Below are 14,665 nucleotides of genomic sequence, written 5' to 3' on the forward strand. Positions count from 1 at the left end.
TGTCTCATTTCCCATTCCCGAAAACACACACAGGCCAAAAGTGCAATTGTTATTTTGCAATCAAAGCCAATTAATGGAGCCAGCAACAGGATTGTGCGTCTGACATTGATCTCTGCAGACATGCCCCAACGTCCAGCTTCACCCACTTGACCGCAAGAGTCAAACATATGCACGAAATACGAAATGTGTTCGCATTAACAACCAGCCAACCAGCCAACCAGCCCACCAGCAAGCGAATGTAAATGTGACCATTTGATTGGTATATGTATATATGCATATGCATAGGATGTCCAGGATGTGTGTGTCCTGTGGTGGGGTCTGAATACGGGTACGGCAATTGATTTAAATTAAAATTTAAATGGAAATCAATTAATTCAGATTGCCAGTGATTTTAATTGAATATCGCTTTGTGTCCCAAAACTAAAGCCAAAATCCCGCAACGTACGAAGTTTTCCAACTCCAAATGGGAAAATATCGATGGAAAATGCAAAAAAAAAAAAAGATGCGACAAGAAGAAACGAAATAACGAGAAATTTTAAACTGAAACTGAATTAACAGTTGGATTGGGTTGGGTTGGGCTTGGATTGGGTTGGGTTGGGAGACAGACAAGTCAGTTTTCCATGCATCGAGTCAATTACGTACATTTTCAATGACGATACCATTTTTGTGGCTTTTCTTTTGCATCGATGGACAGCATTCAGAAGACCATGTACGTGCCCCTTTCCCGCTCATAAATTGGCTTTGGTTGCAAAATTAACAATTTCATTTGATAAATCAAAGGTTCAACCAGCAGAGGGAAACGCACACAGCACACAGACAGAGAGACAGGGGGATGATGGGAATTTGTTCACTCAGTCACATGTACAGCTGCAGTGGCCGTTGCATGCATCACTGGACAGTGGACAGTGGCAACCTTTTGTGTGTCCATATTCAACATGACACGAACACCCACGCATCGTGGAGCATTCATTATGCATTGTTGCTTACCCCACCCCCCCAAACACACACACACACACACACACACACACCACACACAGATACAGCATTTGCATAATTGCATCTGTCAATGGCACAAGCCAATGCCTTTCTCTTTGGGTGTGCAACAATTGCATTGCTATCCACATCCCACACAACCCAGTCTCCAGCTCTCTGAATTTGTGTTGCACATTTGAAGCATTTTACTTTGTGTTCAATATGTTGAACATGCAACATTTTGTTTGCTTTGCCACGCAAAATGCTGCACAAATGTTCCCACAAACGAAATCGCAGCGAGATCTCAACAGGATGAAATGCAACTGGAATAGCGCCACTTGTGGTGCTATTAGGAATAACCCAACCAGAGCAAAAGTACACAGTTTTTCGTGTACTTCGACTGTTAGTGTAAATATGTAATGTAATATTGCTATTCCTTACTAAACCCATCTTTGGGTTGCATCAAAGCTAAACATGAAAACATTTTGTCAGCTGAGAACTTTGTTGATTTTGTTATAAGTGCATTTTGGGGTCGGTTCCCAGACTCTTGTATTTGTTTTTACACTCTCGACATAAGCAAACACAATTTGGCACAGACACAGACCCAAACCCATTGGGGGAGAGCAGAGCTGTCGTAGTCCGTGTGGCTGTCTGGCACTCGACTAAAATATATCTGGGGGAAAATGACAAGAACATTTTAAAATCATACGAGTAGCAGGTAAATATTGACTGAATTGACCCACACTCAACGGTTGTCTGCCCTGATTGCCTCCCCACACAGAGGACCGTGCTTCAGGTTATCAGAATTTTAATTAAAAGACCCGAAAATTGTAGGGCGGAAAAGTTCCCCAAACGTGCGCAAATATCCAAAATATGCAGATGGAAAGTACGCACACGATTCTGGCTCAATTTCCCATTGAGTTCGATTAAGTTTGTCCAATTTTTTGGCTGCATCAACTGCACTTCCAATCGATAATCGTTTATCGAACTGAATTACTCCACTCTAACGGGACTTTATTTCGCGCTGAATCATGAGCTTTTTCGTACTGTGAGAAAAACTTTTATGGCATTTACTTTATTTTGCTAGTGTGGGTGTGTGTTGTATCCATGCATCACTGTAGCCATGTGTGGTGTGTGTGTGTGTGTGTGTGGGTTATTGCATGCACTTCATTTATTTTATGCGTTCGCTGTATCCTTAAATGTTCATGCATTTTGTTAGTCACTCTTCCCTTCCCACGCTCCACACCACTTCCCTTCGTTCCGCTGCATAAAATTTATTTCGTTTTTATTATCATTTCGTGCACTGAGAGTGCCGTGCCCCAGCCGCTGAGCACCGAAACCCACACCCACACCCACACCCACACCCACTCCCGGAAGGAACGGAACAAATTCAAAGAATCGCCTGCAATTGACCTCTTCACCCCCCTCCCGGCACAGCTACCCTCCCCCACCCACACGAAATGCTTTTCCCGGAGAATACAAAAAAAAATGAATGGAAAATAGTTTTCGCCCCCTTGTAAAAATATGTAAAGTTGCAACACGTTCGTTCTGGCTTGCCTTGGTCCTTGCTTTTGTTGTGCCTTCAAAAAATGGTGAGCCCCACAGAGGAAGAGTCGAAAAAGATGGAGGAAACAATGATAGACAGGCGGGTAGACTGAGCGGAGCAGAAGAAGACAATAACAACAAAGCACAGTGGCAGCGACAACAAGGACACCGCTTCATGGCCCTGGGACTGAATGACTGGATGGTGTGCAAGAAGCACGAAGTGGGGACACTCGGAGCTTGTTCTGCACTGGGTAGTAGTTGGGGAGGGGAACCTGGTACTACATACATATATGGGATCCCCTGTCTATTTAAGTTGTTGGGGCATTTTTTCCATTGTCGCAGTTGTAGTTTTCTTTATGTTTTGCGTTCAAATAATGCCATTTCGTAAATTGCTTCAATTCTTTCACCATCCGAGGACGGACCCCAACCCACCATCCAACCATCCAACCACCACTTTCACCCTGCAGGCCAATCCCCCTCGGCGATTCCTGGCAACGGCACACCCTTGCTGGCATATTTTTTTAGGGCTTCCAACACAAAAACCGACACCGATATGTATAAGTTAATAGAGAGTATATATGTACTTATGTATCAGTATATATATGTACCAGTATGTATGTCTCGTTTGAACAATTCTGTTGTGGTTCTTTTCCTTTTTTATTTATTTTGTTGTTTTTTTGTCTCCATCCTTTTTGTTGTGTGGCCAACAATTGGCCTTTTGGCTCCGGCCCTGGAACCTGGAGCCTGTTTTCCCGGCTTCTGGCCTCCTTTTCTGTTCCTGCAGCTGTGGTCCTAACTGGCTTTTGTTTCATTTATCCAACAGGGCCCCAGACCCTGCCACTGCCACTGCCACTGCCCCAGCACCAACACCAACACCTATCCCGCTACTATTCACACCCGACGTGTGTCCATGTCCTTTTGAAACTTTGCCTTTTGTTTGCCGCGAAAATCAATTAACGCGCTCAATGAGCTTCAGGAAAGTTTTGCCCCAACCCCACACGCAGCTCACGGGACATGGGACCCACAACAAAGCCAATTTACAGTTAACCAAAATGTAAATGTCCCCGCCAGGGTAGAGGCAGGGTCTGGGGCAAGTGTCAACTGCTTTGATAAGCTGTTAAATTTAATGTGCCTCACTGTCATAAAAGTCTGTGGCAGAGACAGCAGCAGGCCCAGCCGCAGCCACAGCCACAGCCACACAGCAGCGAGGAGCGAGCCGAGGCCACAACACGAACTCGGGGATCAAAAGGCATATGAAGACATTAATGGAAGGAGAAGGCAACCAAAACCCACCACCAGCTCTACCAAGTTGGGGTACGAGTACTCAGGAGACAGATAGACAGAAAATCAGAAAATCAAAAAAATCTCTACAATCAGAACTTTAAATATACTCGCAACTTTAAGGACTTTGAAACAATGAACTGATATTTTAGAAACCTCCCGAAATGGCTGACTACAATTAGATATATGGCTACGAATGTGCATGTGCCTTGGCTGTTATATTTACACCATGTTGGCATAAGCCAACAAGTGCAGCTAGGATGATAGCAGCTGGCCAAAGTTTGCGCTACAACAAAGAGCCATCCATCACCTGCTCGATTCCCACGTGCATCAGCATCAACAGCGATTGAATTGGAATCGGAATCGGCATAAGAATGAGCTTCAGCTGCCGCATTTACATTCAATTTCGAGATCAATGCGCGAACATAATGCGCCGGCATCAGCGGCCTCAATCCTCTGCAGCTTGAGGTGGCATCAATTTGTATTCTTTTATGGCTGTCGGTAACGGCGCCAATGCGATTTGTGGCCCACCCCAGCCAGGCTCAGTCTCAGACTCAGGTGGCTGCATTCACACATGTATTTACATTGCAGATAAGTGGAGCTGGGCAGCTTTACACTCTGGATTGCTGCCGGATATTTGTTCACCAATCGAATCAAGTTTCAGTTCAGTTTAAAGGAACACTTTCAACGATTGCCTTGTGCGTCTCTGCAGTGAAGTCGAGAGACAAACCGCAAACTTTAATTGCAAGTCTGCCTCAAAGCAAAGACAATTGACCAGTCAACCAAGTGGCTGGACTGGACTCTGGCAATTGTGTTTGATTTGATAGGCGGCTGTGTGCCGTGTGTGCCGTGTGTGCCATGCCGTGCTGGGATGTGCTATGCCTCCTCGAGTTGCGTGTTTGCACAAATTGCGGTTTGTGGGCTAGCTCCCACTGCTTCCGCTCTCTTCCCTCCACTCTCCACTCTCCACTCTCGACTCTCGCCATCTCTGCTGTGGACGTCATGTTTGTGTCTTTTGTGTTGCTCTGACTTTGAGTTCGGAATGCCATTTATTGGCCTGGCTCTGATATCCAAGGTTTTATCTTGCATTGTCATTGCCTTTCCCATTTTCTTCACACTCCCAACTGTCACACACTCTCTCTCTCTCTCCCTTTCCCTCTCTCTTTTGTATCTTTTTCAAGCAATTTTCACTTGGTTTGTTCCCAAAATTGTTTGCAGCTTTCTCTCTGACGTCTTCAAAATGTGACTTATTGTCGGTTCTTTCGTTATTTTTGCTTTCTCCGTACGAACAACAATTAATTTCGATTTGTATTTTTTGAGCCATGAAATTAATTTCGGCTCCTTGTGGTCCGCCCTCATATCAGGCCTTTTGGGATTCGGCTTTTGTGTTGTGAAAACTTTCATTAACTGCCTGCCTTTGACCTAAATCAAGTGTTGAAGGGAGTCCAGTTTATTCAGTACTCTCGAGAGGCCATTCAGCAGAGCTGGCCAGAACTCCGGCCAAGAAAACCAAACCAACCAGAGACGGCCAGCAATATGGACACACATTTTGGAATGTTATTCAGGCGGAATGAGCATTGAGCTAGCTCTGGTGCGGCGGCCATTGATACATCGTTTGAGCACATCGTAGACTCGACTTTTGAGTGGTCTTTCATAATTTCTCGTTTGCCGTTGCCATGACACAGGCCACCCCTCCACCCTCCTCCCCCCTCTTGATCAGGTGCGCTCAGGCATGGCTGTTCCGTTCCACATGCATGAGTGCATCTTGACTCTCGATATGCCAGTTGCAAAATTGTTTTTCGTGCATCCCCACTACTCAACCCCTCCTGACAGTTCGTTCGTCTGCACAAACGGGTGTCGTGGCAACCGTCAGGCTGGAGCTGGAGGCAGAAAGATAACCTGAAGCTGAAGCTGGGGCAGCAGCATTAACAATACAATCAGCCCGGACTCTCCAGTGGAGTGGGCGAATTGAAGGTGTTCCCGATAGCAGGAGGCTCCTCCACTCAACGAATCTCTTTCAGATGCCCTGGACTGTGCTCCCATGAAGCCTTTGAGTGGCTCATCATTCGCTTTTATGCGAATGTAGCGTCCGTTCCATGCCCATCCAAATTACTTTAAAATGCCCTCTGTGTGTGTGTAGTGTGTGTGTAGTGTGTGTGTGTTTGTGTGTGTGTGTTTGTGTGTGTTTGTGTGTGTGTGTTTTGGCTCCGTTCGAAGCTGTTGGAATTATGGAAATGGCGCCGGACAAATTAGTTTAAAAGGCAGAACCAGCCGAGTTCCTGCTGAACAGCAAAAAAAATGCTAAATTAATTTCAATGCCTGTGCAAAGGACAGCAAATGAAAATGGAAAATGAAAAATGGAAACCCTGTAGCTTTAGCTGGAACTCAGTTAAATTCCGTTTGACAGTGAATAAAACTGCTCGCGTTGCGTCTGCCAGTCCGTCTCTTGCAGGATGCGGGGTGCGGGGAGGGGGGAGGGGGAAACGGAGAGACTGCCTCAACAAAATGCAATTCATTTGGCGCCGTTGTCGACGCCGTTGGGCGCCATTTTGCTGCTTCACATCCACAACGCCAGAGAGGAGTAAAAAGACGCAAAGCCCCTTTGCAATGAGCAACTTTTCTTTTTTTTTCTGCTGCGCTGCTCCTTTTTCTTTAGGAAAAGTTTCAAGTTTACCAGGATTACAGTGCTCAGAAGTGGTACCCCTCCATCCCTCACCACACTCCGCTCTGACTGGGTGCCGTAATGTGCAAAGTTCGGTGCTAACTGCTGAGCAAGGCTGGCCAAGTGCATTAAGGCCAAAGTCGCCATCAGCCAGCGTTGGACCAATGCTTCTGTTTCCTTTTAGGGCGATAAAGGATTAATCTTCTATTGGAAAAAATTAATTTCTACATTGGATTATTCTCGGCCTGCACACGCTGTGCAGTCTTCTCTGTGGCATACCAACACAGAGGCCCCAGAGAGACACCGACCCCACCCTGACACTGAGCAGCTTACGCAATTGCCCCACACCCGAATAAGCACCCAGAGCCAATGAATACGAGTACGAGTCTATCCGAAATGATGTCGTTATTCAGCGTAAAAATATATGCAAATTGTTTTCGGCTCATGTCAGACGTAAACTCGTTTTATGGCCAAGTGACATGTGAATCCACCCATGCTCCGAGCACCCACCCACTCCATTAGTCTGGCAACACTTTCGTCTGAGAGAGAGAGAGAGAATTCCCAGTACGTGTGTGTGTATGCACGTCCATGAACTGTTCGTGATCAGATAAGCGGCACCTAAACACAGACGAAGCCCATCAACCCTCCTCCCTTCCCGCAAAAACAAACTTCAACTGGAAATTGCCACCTCTCAATCCACTCCATGCACGAGACGGCAGGACGCGCTGTAGAATAATTGCAAATCATAAATATAAGGCGCGACGTCCTCGACATTATTTAGTGGCAAACAGTAGCAGCCCCTGGCCACGGCTTTGTTGCCTGTTGAATTCGCGGAACGCAGCCAGAAGTCAATTAAGACATTATAGCCTGGAGATCGCGTGTCTGCAGCCATGGGGGAGAGTGTTTGGAAAGAGGTCTGTGATTTTAAGAGAGCGTTTCCATGCAAGTGTGTGCCCCTCAGCCTTCGCTTCCTAATATTGACATTGACCAGCTCAAGTTAGCATCTGTCATGTGGCTGGGACGCTGGCCCACGATCGCGCCGCCTGGCCATCAAGAGCTTCGGCTTTCCCCCTTTGAAATTCTCTGAAATATTTGTTGGTTTAAGTTGCAGACTTGCAGCGTCTGAGAACTCTGCCTTTCAGGGCGTGGGTCAGAATGCCCTGCGCGTTTGACATAATTTAGAGTAAAAAACCTCCTCCGCCCTCCATCAAGCACGGCCTTCTGCCTGCTTTATGGCCTCTTTATTTCGCAGAGTGCAGCCAACAGTTGATTAAGACATTCAAGCCTCTCCTCTCCTCTCCACCACCATCGCCGACTCACTCAATTTCCATGCTTTGGATCATCGCGTGTCTGCATCCAGGCTGCAGCCACGACCGTGGAAGAGAGTGTTTCCATGTTCATGTAGTGCTCCCCTCCCCATTCCTTCACCCGTCCCACTCCAGGCTGGAGCTTACAAGCTTCTAATTGAGCGTGCACTGGGGGGCGCTTCTAATTATCGCACGAGGCGAACGGTATCCCATTTCCCATTTCCCATTTCGATCCTTTGACGCCATTGTTCCTGCTGCTACCCTTCATTCCCTCCACCGACCCCACCTACCGACTTGTTTGTTGTTTGTTGCAAATTGCCTGCGACATTCGGGTGGAGGCGGCGAAAGGCTCAGCCGAAACATGAATTGAGTTCTTCGCCATCTGCGATAAAGTTTAAAGTCGTCCGCATTCTGTGGGCGAGGGAGGGGAGGATTGCCAGACTGCGGTTGGGATCTAGGGGAGTCACTCTCCCACCTTCCATCCATCCATCCATCCATCCATACATCCAAACTTCATTACCCTGAACGGACCTTTTCCTGTGTGTGTGCAAATTTCCTGTTCTGCTTTTTACGGCGGCACGTAATCAAATTAAGCAATTACTGCCTGGCGCTCTGCCTCAACCATCCCCATCCCTTTGATTGTGGGGCAACTTCAAGGGAAATCACCAGCTGGCAGAGCGGCCGACAGACCTGCAGTCATAACGGTAAACGGTGCCCAGGCGAATGGAAATGAAACTCGCAGCAGAAATGTTCCCCCGTGAAGCGAGTGAGAGAGAGAGAGAGAGAGAGAGAGAGAGAGAAGAGCCAGCGACAAGTGGCATTTACCCCCCACACCCCACACCATGCCACAGCCACATGCCCCGTGTACTTGGAATCTCCCGTCTAATCCAGAGCCATGTCTGGTACTCGAGCATCGAAAGGGAAAAGGGGGAGAGAGCTGTCCTACTGGGATGGAATGGAATGGGATCTACCCTGCGCATCCCCAGCCCCACCCTCTGGGAGTGATAATCATTTGGTTTATGGCCAATTAATCAACTCTCGAGCTCAAGCGGAGGAGACATTTTCCACTGTCAATATGCTCAGGCAGGGCCGCGCCCTTCTCAGTCCCTAAACAAACATCCCGAATCCCAAACCGAACCCGAACCCGAACCCGATCCCGGACATGACTTCCAATTGGACAATGGGCAGAGTGTAACCCGAGTCTGTTTATGGCTCCCAACGATTCGGCGGAATGTTTCCATGTTGTCAATTAATATTATTGAATCGAAGGGAGGCAGATCCATCCTCAACGTGGAAGCGCTTACGACTCGCCTTCGCCTTGGCCTTGCTTCTGCTGCTCCTCCTCTTGTTTCCATTGTATCCTTTCGCTTAATCGCTCGCTAGTGAGCTCCCAAAAGGGTCCCTAATGATAACTGACCACGCAGCAGTGCAACGCAGTTGCGATTCCCTTCCACATCCATTTCCATTTCCATTGAATGTTGGTGGCGTGAAGGCAACGACAACTCCCCACTGACCTAATGAGCCATTTAGCCAATTGGGGTTAATGTCCACACCCGCAGGAGCTGGGAAGTAAGGCGTGGTCACGCCTCTCAACTCAAGTCAGTGGGAGCCAGCTCTCTGGCGCTTCTCCTTGATGAATATTTGAAGAGGACTCCGCTCCACTGCGTGCAAAGTTTCAGCAGGATAAATATATCAACCCGATTACGGACTCCCAACTTCCTCCTCTGCTCCACTCTTCTCTGTCTTCTTTCACATTATTTTCCTACTTCGTCTGTTCATTTTCATATTTTCCTTGTTTACGGCCAAACATTTTGGTCACGTGCTGAAGACGTGAGCATTTTCGGGCAACTTTCCCACGTGAAGGATAACTTCGGAGGTTGGAACTCGGTGAGAGGTGGGCCTCGGGTATGAAAAGTGCAATGTTGCCTCGCTGATGACTGCACCAGTCGATGGTTAACCGAATTCACAGATTACTCCTAAACTTGTTGTTCGTTCCATCGCCTCCCCTTTGGATCCCATTGCATCCCATTCTGCAGTCTGCCTGTTGATGCCGGACCCAAGGCTCGTCCGACACAGCTTAGTCCTTGTCGGACACAGCTCCACCCCATCGAATCTGAACACGAGAAAAAACAGCTCCCAATTGGAACATCCATGGAATGCACTGCTGCTTGGTTCTGATTCCCATTTGTCACTGAGTGTTCTCCCACTCATCCCTATCCTGCGTGAATCCTCGTGAAGAGCAAAACGGTTTGACAGTTCACCAAACAGTAATGGGTAGCCCCAGGAGGGGGCTGTCTCTGCTTTGAGCACTCCTCCAAATCTCTGGTTGATGCTCTTCAGCTGCACACTCGATGGACAGACACTCCACCCCGACTGACTTCCACCTGAGCTACCCTGTCTCCATGGCGACCCACATATTAATTATTGGAAGGGGATTGGAAGGGGCATATGCCGCAGAATATTGAAACAGAAACCGCCTGCAGATGCTTCGAGGCAGTTGACGAATCGAGCTCTCCAGAGAGTTGACCAGAGAGCAATCCCTTGTTGGACTGCTCCATGGCCATTTATCCGAGTCCGATTTCAGTGTCGACTTCTGTTTCTTTCCCGGGAACCAGCACACGTCATCCATTTGTGTCAATTAGGCTGAGCTTCGCTTTGTTCCACGCCACGCCACATTGTCATTGTCATTTCATTATGGATTCCGATTTCGATTTCATTCGATGGAGAATCCATTGCCATCGAATTGCGGATTCATTGGGTTGCTTATCAGTGCCACGGCTTGTGGCAGTGCCTTTCCTTTTCCCTTTGCTGTTATCCTGCAGTATGCAGGATCCTGTCTCCACTTCCACATATTTTCCAACTCATTTCATTGCGAGTGATGAGGGGGAATCATCTGAAATTCAAATATCACTGCTAAAAAGCGTAACCATGTTTGAGTCCGCCTGTATCCTGCCTTCCGGCCTGCACAGACACATCATCCGTGTCATCATCCCTTCACCCGTATCTCTGTAACCCCCTGCATCTCCCTGCATCCCCCTGTTCCCACACACTTTACGATCGAATGCTAATAAAGTCGTCTGCCGTCGGTCGGCGGTGGCGGTGGCGGCGGCGCCAACTTGCATAATTCAATTACATCCGATGCAGACTCATAAAACTAAATCAAAGGAAAACAAAGCGTCACGCTTCATTTACTTTAGTACAGCTCCGCCACTCGGTGGACTCCCTCTTCCCCCTGTAAGAGTGGAGCAACATCCAGCCAAGGAGACCAATAAAAGGCTTCAGCTAAGAAGTTTCCTCTCTTCCTTCGTTCATCCCATGTAAAGATTTTCCATGTTGCGGCTGTCTCCATCCTCTTTGGCCGCCACCCAATACTGTCATGGCTTCGTCCACTGCTCTCCACTGGTGTCTGTCCTCGAGTCTGGTGTGGCCATGAAAGTTTCCCGTCACTTCCGACACCCCCGAGGCGCTTTTGCCGCTTTGCATGGGAGGCAAGCAATTTCCTTGGCTGACTTTCGGGGGCACTGAAAGTTGGCTGCGACTTTGATTCTAGTTTGGCTCGGCAATAATAATATCGTAAAATGTGATTGTCGTGACTGATTGCACTGGAACGGAGCGGCGGAAGTTGGCAGCGTTTTCTTGCAGTGCACTTAACTTTATTATTTCCCCTTTTGCCTCCAACGCCACCCAAAAACTACTCGCACAAACTTGGCCTTGTTGCTGGTTGAGGCTGCTGTCGGCTGGCGGGTGGCGGCTGGCGGCAGTTGGCGGATTTGAGTTAGTGCCAAGCAGAAAGCATAAAGTGTTGGCGCATTATTATCTTTCGGACTTCATAACTTCTGGCCATAAAGTCCTGATTGGACGCCGGAGTAGGGCCAAGCGCCCAACAAATTGTCTGACATGAAATAACACATTTTGCCCCAGCCAAGAGTCATTGGCCCACTCGAAAGCTGCTTCCCAAATAACTTGCACGCCGCACTCGCTCATTATTTTCACATTTATCGAGCTAATTAACAGTTGAGAAATACGTGAGGCAATCCTGGCGGAATGGCAGTACGAGGCCCGGACGAGGATGGCCATCAAAACGAAAAGTATTTAAACTGGAAATGATATAAAAGTAGCAAACAGACAAAGAGAGTGGCAGCAACGAAGGAAGTCACCAAATGCTGGCAACCAAATGGTTCGAAGAGACCAATTCGCTGGCCAGTCATATTTTCCTCGCTTTTCGACTGAAGATTGCTCCAAAGATGTTTGATTTGACAGCCAGTCGATTCGTACTGCAGATGAAATCGCAGATGCAATGGCAATTGGCAGTGTGGTCCGTGCAGGTGTGAATAATGCACAACTCAAGCCTCTCCCTCTGGCCAGTGCAATGTCTGCCAACTCGCAGAGTGCTTCCCTTTATGGATCCTGAATCCTGGCGCCGTCTCAATGGCCGTGTCCACCTCCGACGGGGTTTTATGATGGCGCAACAATCTGCCGCCTGTCAGGATTACTTTCAAGCGGCAATTTGTTGGCTGCTCTGCAACTTTGCTGTTTATCCTGTCCAGACTCCGCCTCCTGCTGCCCTGCCCAGCTACACCCTTGCAGGTCACGTGCCCATTCTGTTTACATGCCGCATTAGGGGGATTCCGTTTAGTTTTCCCTTCCATGCTCTTCTCTTCTTTTATATTTGTTTCGTTTCGTTTTATTGCGATTTGATTCCATTTTCTTCTATTTGTTGTGGCTCGCGTGGCGTGGCTGCCACTCGCACACATCCTCAGCCAAGTCTCTGCCGCATATTTGTTTTTACTCTCGCATTATTTTCCTTACCCGCATCCCTGTTCACCCTGTGCACCTCCCTTGTGGGGTTGGTGTGAACTTTGGCACTCTGTGGCAGCTTTCTCTGCAGTTCCTGCAACTATTTAGTGCTCTTCCACTTCCACTTCCACTTCCATTTACTACTGTGGCTGCTTATTGTGTCCGTTATCCGCTTTAGCACTGCCATTTGTTGCATTGTTGTTAACCTCTCCCGGGCTTCTGCAGCCTTTGCTCCCATATTTCGTGCGATTGCCTGGAAGTGGAATGAGTCTCGAACTGGAGGCGTGCTTGCCACGCTTTTAATCCCACGGTTGCACGCTGGGATTGGTGGTCGGGTTTGTTATCGGTGGCTGGTGGCAGCCCCTTGAGAAATCGAGGCCTTATCACTGCCCATTAACCTGAAGCCAGCTTAATGGCCTCCATTTGAGTCACGTGCTCCGAGCGCCAAAAGCTTCTTCGGCAGCGGATTGTCCTGATTGTGCTTAGAATTGAAAAGGGGTTGACACGGTTACCCATGAGTCGCTGCTTGATGCCTGGTTAGCCATGAAAATTTCAATTATTTCGAAAGGCCTTCTTATGATTTGTAATTGGTTTTTCTTTTCGATTTTTTCTGCTTTGCGACGGACTTTTGGCCTTAATTAAAAGTCTAAAAGTGTCCCAGGGTGCGCTCTGGGTGGGGGGGCCATCCTGTCGCTTCGGTAATGAGGCATGCCCCACCGATCTAATAGCGAACTAATCAACCTTTTTTAATTGAATTCCTCTAGCTGTCCGCCCATGTCCCGTCCAGACTGGGACGGGACGGGACGGGACGGAGAACAAATCAACGAAAGTTATTTCATTAAAAAATTTTAATTGACATTCGTTTTTCCAGCAAATTAAGCATTTTGTCGTAAAAATTTTTTGTACCCTCCCCTCCCCTTCCCACCCCAACTCCCGAACCCCACAACACAGCGACAAGTTCGAGAATGGACATCTAGGCCATCTGTCAGCCGGACAGGACCTGTCGCTTCCCCTTCCCCGTTGCCCGGGCAGCTGCCCAAACTTTTTGTTGCCAAATGAATCAAGCTGACAGAGCTCATATATACGAGAAGTACATACTTCTATTACTGTGCCTTCCTCCTTTTTGTTTTGCCTGGACTTTTGTGCAGAATTCGCTCTTTGGTTGTCCCGCGCCTGGCGCCTCCTTTTATTTGTAGATATTTTGATGTAATTACTGCGACAAGTTGCCCAATTTGCTTAGTTCGGAGTTCGTTTTATTTAATTAGTTGGAAGATTGTTTCCCGTTGGCTCCTTTGGCTGTTTCCAACACTCAAATTGTTCCGTTTCGTCGCTGGCTTTTGAGTGACAAATTGAATTTGCTGCTACGAAATAGAGGGCTACTTGTCAGGGCCATACATCCATCAGCCTCTCCACTCACACAAGCACCAGCAAAAAGGGACACATATCCCCCTGTACTCTATGTACTTCAACAATTAGATAAACTTTAGGCAGTCTCTGTGTTTGTGTGTGTGTGTCAACTCTATGGTCTCCATGGCCACCTCTTTGCGGATGGGCCCCAAAACGCACTCGAGGGGCAACACTCCCATCCTTCACACGGCAAACATACCACACAACATGCCCCAAAATGCAACTGAAATCACTCTCGAGGGCACGCTGCGCTTCCAGCGTTTCCCAGTGTTGCTTAGCACCGGAACTAGTTCGCTGTCTCAAACGGTCTTGAGGTAGCCAAGCGAGAGATCTGACCAAAGTTTCTCCATTGTGTCACACTTTAACAATAAAATAAACATTTCCTTATCGTTATGCCAACTGTGAACCAGTTCGCTGAACAGTTTCCTTACACGAACCAGAACTCGACACAACATTAACGCAACTCGACACAGGCCCGAGAGTGCAATCATAAACAACAACGACAACAACAACCTTTATGGCTGGCCATTTGCAAAAAAAATGCGCAACAGTTGCATGTGGCAGACGGGCAGCAACAAAACAAACAATTGTCCTTTCTCCTGCCCTAGAACCCTTCTCCCAAAAAGGCCCCGCAGGCGGCAGAAAGTACTTACTGCCGGCATTTCGGCAAAGCTTCCCGGCCGCTCCTGCCCGT

This window comes from Drosophila guanche, unplaced genomic scaffold (genome assembly GCF_900245975.1).
Source record: "Drosophila guanche unplaced genomic scaffold, DGUA_6, whole genome shotgun sequence".
Classification (NCBI taxonomy): domain Eukaryota; kingdom Metazoa; phylum Arthropoda; class Insecta; order Diptera; family Drosophilidae; genus Drosophila; species Drosophila guanche.